A 10,141-nucleotide genomic window follows, 5' to 3' on the forward strand; every position below is an offset into this window, starting at 1 on the left:
CAACCCTGTCTTGGAAATCATGCTGTTAGACAACGGTGAACCTTCGAACTATGAAGAAGCGATGGCGGGCCCGGATTCCGACAAATGGCTAGAAGCCATGAAATCCGAGATAGGATCCATGTATGAAAACAAAGTATGGACTTTGACTGACTTGCCCATTGAGCGGCGAGCCATAGAAAATAAATGGATCTTTAAGAAGAAGACAGACGCGGATGGTAATGTGACCATCTATAAAGCTCGCCTTGTCGCTAAGGGTTATCGACAAGTTCAAGGGGTTGACTACGATGAGACTTTCTTACCGGTAGCGAAGCTGAAGTCCGTCCGAATCATGTTAGCAATTGCCGCATTCTATGATTACGAAATATGGCAAATGGACGTCAAAACGGCATTCCTTAATGGTTTCTTTAAGGAAGAATTGTATATGATACAGCCGGAAGGTTTTGTCGATCCTAAGAATGCTGACAAAGTGTGCAAGCTCCAACGCTCGATTTATGGGCTGGTGCAAGCATCTCGGAGTTGGAACATTCGCTTTGATGAGATGATCAAAGCGTTTGGGTTTACACAGACTTATGGAGAAGCCTGCGTTTACAAGAAAGTGAGTGGGAGCTCTGTAGCATTTCTCATATTATATGTAGATGACATACTTTTGATGGGAAATGATATAGAACTCTTGGACAGCATCAAGGCCTACTTGAATAAAAGTTTTTCAATGAAGGACCTTGGAGAAGCTGCTTATATATTAGGCATCAAAATCTATAGAGATAGATCGAGACGCCTCATAGGTCTTTCACAAAGCACATACCTTGATAAGATATTGAAGAAGTTCAATATGGATCAATCCAAGAAAGGGTTCTTGCCTGTGTTACAAGGTGTGAAATTGAGCTCAGCTCAATGTCCGACCACGGCAGAAGATATAGAAGAGATGAGCGTCATCCCCTATGCCTCAGCCATAGGTTCTATTATGTATGCCATGCTGTGTACCAGACCTGATGTAAACCTTGCCATCAGTTTGGTAGGTAGGTACCAAAGTAATCCCGGCAAGGAACACTGGACATCGGTCAAGAATATCCTGAAGTACCTGAAAAGGACTAAGGAAATGTTTCTCGTTTATGGAGGTGACGAAGAGCTCGTCGTAAAGGGTTACGTCGACGCTAGCTTCGACACAGATCTGGATGACTCTAAGTCACAAACCGGATACGTGTATATTTTGAATGGTGGGGCAGTAAGCTGGTGCAGTTGCAAGCAAAGCGTCGTGGCGGGATCTACATGTGAAGCGGAGTACATGGCAGCCTCGGAGGCAGCACATGAAGCAATATGGGTGAAGGAGTTCATCACCGACCTAGGAGTCATACCCAATGCGTCGGGGCCGATCAAGCTCTTCTGTGACAACACTGGAGCTATTGCACTTGCCAAGGAGCCCAGGTTTCACAAGAAGACAAGGCACATCAAGCGTCGTTTGAACTCCATTCGTGAAAATGTTCAAGATGGAGACATAGAGATTTGTAAAGTACATATGGACCTGAATGTAGCAGATCCGTTGACTAAACCTCTCCCTAGAGCAAAACATGATCAACACCAGAATTCCATGGGTGTTCGATTCATCACAATGTAACTAGATTATTGACTCTAGTGCAAGTGGGAGACTGTTGGAAATATGCCCTAGAGGCAATAATAAAAGCATTATTATTATATTTCCTTGTTCATGATAATTGTCTTTATTCATGCTATAATTGTGTTATCCGGAAATCGTAATACATGTGTGAATAACAGACACCAACATGTCCCTAGTGAGCCTCTAGTTGACTAGCTCGTTGATCAACAGATAGTCATGGTTTCCTGACTATGGACACTGGATGTCATTGATAACGAGATCACATCATTGGGAGAATGATGTGATGGACAAGACCCAATCCTAAACATAGCACAAGATCGTATAGTTCGTTTGCTAGAGTTTTCTAATGTCAAGTATCTATTCCTTTGACCATGAGATCGTGTAACTCCCGGATACCGTAGGAGTGCTTTAGGTATGCCAAACGTCACAACGTAACTGGGTGACTATAAAGGTAGACTACGGGTATCTCCGAAAGTGTCTGTTGGGTGACATGGATCAAGACTGGGATTTGTCACTCCGTATGACGGAGAGGTATCACTGGGCCCACTCGGTAATGCATCATCATAATGAGCTCAGAGTGACCAAGTGTCTGGTCACGGGATCATGCATTACGGTACGAGTAAAGTGACTTGCCGGTAACGAGATTGAACGAGGTATTGGGATACCGACGATCGAATCTCGGGCAAGTAACATATCGATAGACAAAGGGAATAGCGTACGGGATTGATTAAATCCTCGACATCGTGGTTCATCCGATGAGATCATCGTGGAGCATGTGGGAGCCAACATGGGTATCCAGATCCCGCTGTTGGTTATTGACCGGAGAGTCGTCTCGGTCATGTCTGTTTGTCTCCCGAACCCGTAGGGTCTACACACTTAAGGTTCGGTGACGCTAGGGTTATGAAGATATGTATATGCAGAAACCCGAATGTTGTTCGGAGTCCCGGATGAGATCCCGGACGTCACGAGGAGTTCCGGAATGGTCCGGAGGTAAAGAATTATATATAGGAAGTGCTATTTCGGGCATCGGGACAAGTTTCGGGGTTATCGGTATTGTACCCGGACCACCGGAAGGGTCCGGGGGGGTCCACCGGGTGGGGCCACCTGTCCCGGGGGGCCACATGGGCTGTAGGGGGTGCGCCTTGGCCTAGATGGGCCAAGGGCACCAGCCCCTATAGGCCCATGCGCCTAGGGTTTCCACCATGGAAGAGTCCATGTGGTGGAAGGCACCCCTAGGTGCCTTGGGGGGGAGGGAAACCTCCCCTTGGCCGCCGCCCCCCCCCCTAGTAGATGCCATCTACTAGGGCCGGCGCCCCCCATGGCACCCCTATATATAGTGGGGGGGGGGAGAGGAGCGATTTGACACCAGCCCCTGGCGCCTCCATCTCCCCCGTTACGTCTCTCCCTCGTAGTCTCGGCGAAGCCCTGCTGCTGTGACGCCCTGCATCCACCACCACGCCGTCGTGCTGCTGGATCTTCATCAACCTCTCCTTCCCCCTTGCTGGATCAAGAAGGAGGAGACGTCTCCCGTCCCGTACGTGTGTTGAACGCGGAGGTGCCGTCCGTTCGGCGCTGGTCATCGGTGATTTGGATCACGTCGAGTACGACTACATCATCACCGTTCTTTTGAACGCTTCCGTGCGCGATCTACAAAGGTATGTAGATGCATCTAATCACTCGTTGCTAGATGAACTCCTAGATGATCTTGGTGAAACGAGTAGGAAAATTTTTGTTTTCTGCAACGTTCCCCAACAATAAGGAACAATCGCCCAATCATTGGGGTTGAACATCAACACGGCTGCTGAGGCCCAACCACCGCTTCCCGAACATCTAGAATCTGAACTTCAGAATCTGACTGAAGAGAAAAATCAATGACAACTGATTCCTGTTCCTGGGCCACGGGCACCTCATTCTGCTGAACTTCTTCTTCCTCCCCCCAAACATCACTACCCCAGTTCTCATTGTCAGCATGATTATCCATGGGAGGTGGAACTGGTGGTAAGTCATTCCAACCAACCGCCGAATATGGCGGCAGAACAAAGTTATGGAAATCAGGCCATGGAGCGCCTGGCAGAGGGTGGGGGTTACCATCTAGGGGCATAGGATCTTCATCTCCAGGCAACTGATCCGCAAAATTTGCTCCAAGAATATAGCAAGGAGCGGTCCAGGAAACCTTTGCCCCCCATAGGTAGCATAGTCAGTAAAGACCACATCGCGGGGGACTAGGATGTCCTCCGGGAAGGAAGCAAAAACAATTGACCTGACCAAGAACGGATCATCTTCTACCCAATGTTGAAACTTGCCAAAGGTGTTAACAACAGCCCGAATGTTATCTGTAGTACGCAAATCCAAAGGGATACCAAGGAACATAATACAGCCATCTCTAAACCACTGGGTGCCCCTAAAACCAACCCCTTCATCATGCTTGAGGAAACGAACAAAAGTATCATTATCCAGAGGCTGCGGTGGAAGTTGAAGGAGCGAGAAGCGAACTGCAGCATCCCTCACACGGAACAGACCAACACCACAGACCCAGGGTTGCGCTGAACGAACCTGAACACCGCGAGCTTCCAAGAAATCCACAACATCTTCTCTGGCCTGGCCAATCTGATCCAGCGGTGGCAATGGCATCACCTCAGCAACCATAAAGTCTTCATGGCACCAGACAATTGGCGCCGGCGGGGTGATGAGGCAGGCGGTTGGCACCACCATCAATAATGTGGTAACCAGCCGGCACATACCGGTGCAGATCAATGGCAAAGACGGCCATGCTCTCTGGGCTCATAGACGACGGAGAAGATGGCAGCGGAGGCATCGCCGGAGGGCAACCAAAGGGGTTTTTTGGGGTAGAGCTGACGGGACTTGGCAAGGGAAGCTCGTCAGAGGAACAGGACGAGCCATTAATGTTGTAGGGGGCAGGGGTGGCGACTGTCCTGATACCAGTATTGGGAAGCGGAGAAGCCAAGGGATATTTCTGTGACGCCCCCGATTCAATCGTACACTAATCATGCACGCAAATGTGTACGATCAAGATCAGGGACTCACGGGAAGATATCACAACACAACTCTACAAATAAAATAAGTCATACAAGCATCATAATACAAGCCAGGGGCCTCGAGGGCTCGAATACAAGTGCTCGATCATAGACGAGTCAGCGGAAGCAACAATATCTGAGTACAGACATAAGTTAAACAAGTTGCCATAAGATGGCTAGCACAAACTGGGATACAGATCGAAAGAGGCGCAGGCCTCCTGCCTGGGATCCTCCTAACTACTCCTGGTCGTCGTCGTCAGCCTGCACGTAGTAGTAGGCACCTCCAATGTAGTAGTCGTCGTCGACGCCGGCTCCTGGCTCCTGGACTCCAGTATCTGGTTGCGACAACCAGAAAGAAAGGAAAGGGGAAAAAGGGGGGAGAAAGCAACCGTGAGTACTCATCCAAAGTACTCGCAAGCAAGGAACTACACTACATATGCATGGGTATATGTGTAAGGAGGCCATATCAGTGGACTGAACTGCAGAATGCCAGAATAAGAGGGGGATAGCTAATCCTGTCGAAGACTACGCTTCTGGCAGCCTCCCTCTTGCAGCATGTAGAAGAGAGTAGATTGAAGTCCTCCAAGTAGCATCTCCGAGTAGCATATCCAGGTAGCATCTCCAAGCGCATCTCCAGTCGCATCGCATAGCATAATCCTACCCGGCGATCCCCTCCTCATATCCCTGAGGTAGAGCGACCACCGGTTGTATCTAGCACTTGGAAGGGTGTGTTTTATTAAGTATCCGGTTCTAGTTGTCATAAGGTCAAGGTACAACTCCAAGTCGTCCTGTTACCGAAGATCACGGCTATTCGAATAGATTAACTTCCCTGCAGGGGTGCACCACATTCCCCAACACGCTCGATCCCATTTGGCCGGACACACTTTCCTGGGTCATGCCCGGCCGCGGAAGATCAACACGTCGCAGCCCCACCTAGGCACAACAGAGAGGCCAGCACGCCGGTCTAAACCTAAGCGCACAGGGGTCTGGGCCCATCGCCCATAGCACACCTGCACGTTGCGTACGCGGCCGAAAGCAGACCTAGCCTAGTGGCGTTCCAGTCCAATTCGGCGCGCGCCGCTCCGTCGCTGACGTCTGAAGTGCTTCGGCTGATACCACGACGTCGGGATACCCATAACTACTCCCGCGTAGATGGTTAGTGCGTATAGGCTCGTAGCCGACTCAGATCAAATACCAAGATCTCGTTAAGCGTGTTAAGTATCCGCGAACGCCGAACAGGGCCAGGCCCACCTGTCTCCTAGGTGGTCTCAACCTGCCCTGTCGCTCCGCCACAAAGTAACAGTCGAGGGCCGTCGGGAACCCAGGCCCACCTCTACCGGGATGGAGCCACCTGTCCTTTCAGCCCCCTCGTCAGAATCACTTGCGGGTACTCAATGAGCTGAACCGACTTTAGTCACCATCTGTATAGTATGTATGTATGTATAGTATATACCCGTGATCACCTCCCAAGTGATCACGGCCCGATAGTATAGCAAGGCAGACTGACAAGAATGTAGGGCCAATGATGATAAACTAGCATCCTATACTAAGCATTTAGGATTGCAGGTAAGGTATCAACAGATGTAGCGACAATGTCAGGCTATGCATCAGAACAGGATTAACGAAAGCAGTAACATGCTACACTACTCTAATGCAAGCAGTATAGAGTAGAATAGGCGATATCTGGTGATCAAGGGGGGGGCTTGCCTGGTTGCTCTGGCAAGAGAGAGGGGTCGTCAACTCCGTAGTCGAGCTGGGCAGCAGCAGCGTCGGTCTCGGAGTCTACCGGAGAGAAGAGGGGGAAGAAACAATGAATACCAAGTAAACAGATGCATATCGATGCATGACATGTCAAGAAGCGATGCTAGGCGTGCCCTAACGTGGTATGAGGTGGTACTGGTTAAGGGGGGAATCATCCGGGAAAGTATTCCCGGTATTTCGTGTTTTCGGACAGATGAACCGGAGGGGAAAAGTTGCGAGTTCGATAGGTTAGGGGTGTGTGGCGGACGAACGGACTGCGTATCCGGAATCGTCTCGTCGTTCTGAGCAACTTTCATGTACAAAGTTTTTCGATCCGAGCTACGGTTTACCTTATATTAATTTTAAAAGATTTAATCAACTTATAAATTATTATTATTAATTTAATCCGAAAATGGCATTACTGCATCAGCATGACGTCAGCATGACATCATCAGTCAACAGAGGTGTTGACTGGGTCAAGCTGACATGTGGGTCCCGCATGTCATTGACTGTTTCAGTTAATTAAGTTAATTAGTTAATTAGGTTAATTAATCTTATTTAGTTAATTTAATCAGAATTAATTAAGTTAATTAATTAGTTAATTAATTAATTAATTCATTAATTTTATTATTAATTATTTACTTATTATATATATTTTTTAATTCTCTTTTTTTTTAATTTTCGTTCTGGGCGTGGGCCCCGTTTGTCATAGGCCCATAGGGGCCTTAGTGGTTATGGGCGTGTGGGCGCGCGGGCTCACGGGCACGGCCACGAGCGCCCACCGGGGCAAGCCCAAGCGATGGCCTCGGGCGCGGCCAGTGGCGCTGCCGCCGGCGACAAGGAGGCAGCCAGGGGCGGCGAGGTACCGGGACGCCACGCACGTGGTCTCGGCGAGGTGCGGGCCCGGCGGTCGTCAGCGGGGAAGGCAGGAGTAGTGCACGGGGGCTGCAGGCGGAGCGGGACGGCGGCGTGGGCGGCAACAACCGCAGGTGGCACGAGCGACAACGGGCGCGACGGGGCGCGCGGGTGCGCGCGTGCTCACAGCGAGCACGAGCACCGGGCGGCACGTGCACGACTACGGGACGGTGCGAGGAGCAAGAGGAAGAGAGGCCGGGGGCCTCACCGTGGATCCGTAGGGTCAAGGCAGCGGGGCTCAGGGAGGTTGACGGGGACGACGCGTGTAGACGGGGAAGTCCGGCGGCGTCCGGGACGGCTTCGGGCGACGGAGTCGGCACGCAAATGTGTACGATCAAGATCAGGGACTCACGGGAAGATATCACAACACAACTCTACAAATAAAATAAGTCATACAAGCATCATAATACAAGCCAGGGGCCTCGAGGGCTCGAATACAAGTGCTCGATCATAGACGAGTCAGCGGAAGCAACAATATCTGAGTACAGACATAAGTTAAACAAGTTGCCTTAAGAAGGCTAGCACAAACTGGGATACAGATCGAAAGAGGCGCAGGCCTCCTGCCTGGGATCCTCCTAAACTACTCCAGGTCGTCGTCAGCGGGCAGCACGTAGTAGTAGGCACCTCCGGTGTAGTAGGGGTCGTCGTCGACGGTGGCGTCTGGCTCCTGGACTCCAGCATCTGGTTGCGACAACCAGAAAGAAAAGGAAAAGGGGAAAAAGGGGGGAGAAAGCAACCGTGAGTACTCATCCAAAGTACTCGCAAGCAAGGATCTACACTACATATGCATGGGTAGATGTGTAAGGAGGCCATATCAGTGGACTGAACTGCAGAATGCCAGAATAATAGGGGGATAGCTAAACCTGTCGAAGACTACGCTTCTGGCAGCCTCCGTCTTGCAGCATGTAGATGAGAGTAGATTTAAGTCCTCCAAGTAGCATCTCCGAGTAGCATCTCCAAATAGCATCTCATAGCATAATCCTACCCGGCGATCCTCTCCTCGTCGCCCTGCGGAAAAGTGATCACCGGGTTGTCTGTGGAACTTTGAAGGGTGTGTTTTATTAAGTATCCGGTTCTAGTTGTCATAAGGTCAAGGTACAACTCCAAGTCGTCCTGTTACCGAAGATCACGGTTATTCGAATAGATTAACTTCCCTGCAGGGGTGCACCACATAACCCAACACGCTCGATCCCATTTGGCCGGACACACTTTCCTGGGTCATGCCCGGCCTCGGAAGATCAACACGTCGCAGCCCCACCTAGGCAAAACAGAGAGGCCAGCACGCCGGTCTAAACCTAAGCGCACAGGGGTCTGGGCCCATCGCCCATAGCACACCTGCACGTTGCGAGGGCGGCCGAAAACAGACCTAGCCTAGTGGCGTTCCAGTCCAATTCGGCGCGCGCCGCTCCGTCGCTGACGTCTGAAGTGCTTCGGCTGATACCACGACGTCGGGATACCCATAACTACTCCCACGTAGATGGTTAGTGCGTATAGGCTCGTAGCCAGACTCAGATCAAATACCAAGATCTCGTTAAGCGTGTTAAGTATCCGCGAACGCCGAACAGGGCCAGGCCCACCTGTCTCCTAGGTGGTCTCAACCTGCCCTGTCGCTCCGCCACCAAGTAACAGTCGGGGGCCGTCGGGAACCCAGGCCCACCTCTACCGGGATGGAGCCACCTGCCCCTTCAGCCCCCAACTCCGAACCGTATCACAGGTAATGTAACAGTGTAAAGTATATAGTATATGCCCGTGATCACCTCCCGAAGTGATCACAGCCCAGTAGTATAGCATGGCAGACGGACAAGAGTGTAGGGCCACTGATGGAACACTAGCATCCTATACTAAGCATTTAGGATTGCGGGTAAGGTATCAATGACTGTAGCAGCAATGACAGGCTATGCATCAGAATAGGATTAACGGAAAGCAGTAACATGCTACACTACTCTAATGCAAGCAGTATAGAGAAGAGTAGGCGATATCTGGTGATCAAGGGGGGGGGGCTTGCCTGGTTGCTCTGGCAAGAGAGAGAGGTCGTCAACTCCGTAGTCGAACTGGTCAGCAGCAGCGTCGGTCTCGTAGTCTACCGGAGAGAAGAGGGGGAAGAAATAATGAATACAGAGCAAACAAAGCATCACAAAATATAACAAGGCAATACGCGGTGTTCGGTGTGCCCTAACGCGGTAGTAAGTGATACCGACGAAGGGGGGAAACATCCAGGAAAGTATTCCCGGAGTTTCGCGTTTTCGGGCAGAGGAACCGGAGGGGGAAAAGTTGCGAGTTTGATATGTTAGGGGTGTGTGGTGGACGAACGGGCTGCGTATCCGGAATCGTCTCGCCGTTCTGAGCAACTTTCATGTAGAAGTTATTTTAATCCGAGTTACGGATTAAAAGATATGATTTTTTAAAGATTTTATTAATTTCTGGAATTTAATTAGTTATTTAAATTAATTCGAAAATGGAATAATGACATCAGCATGATGTCATGCTGATGTCAGCAGTCAACAGAGTTGACTGGTCAACTTGACCAGTGGGTCCCACTGGTCAGTGACACATATTTAATTAAACATTATAATTAACCTAATTAGTAATAATAGGGGGTGGGCCCCACTGTCATACTCTGTTAGCTAATTAACAGTAGTTAATTAGGTTAATTAGTCATCAGATTAATTAATCTTAATTAGCTAAGTTAATCAGAATTAATTAAGTTAATTAATTAATTAATTATTTTTATTATCTAATATTGTTTTTTTATTATTATTATTATTTTAACTCTTTTATTTTATAAAACGTTCTGGGCGCTGGGGCCCGCATGTAAGTGGCCCAGGGCCTTAACGGGCGC

Source organism: Triticum dicoccoides, chromosome 2B (genome assembly GCF_002162155.2).
Source record: "Triticum dicoccoides isolate Atlit2015 ecotype Zavitan chromosome 2B, WEW_v2.0, whole genome shotgun sequence".
NCBI lineage: Eukaryota > Viridiplantae > Streptophyta > Magnoliopsida > Poales > Poaceae > Triticum > Triticum dicoccoides.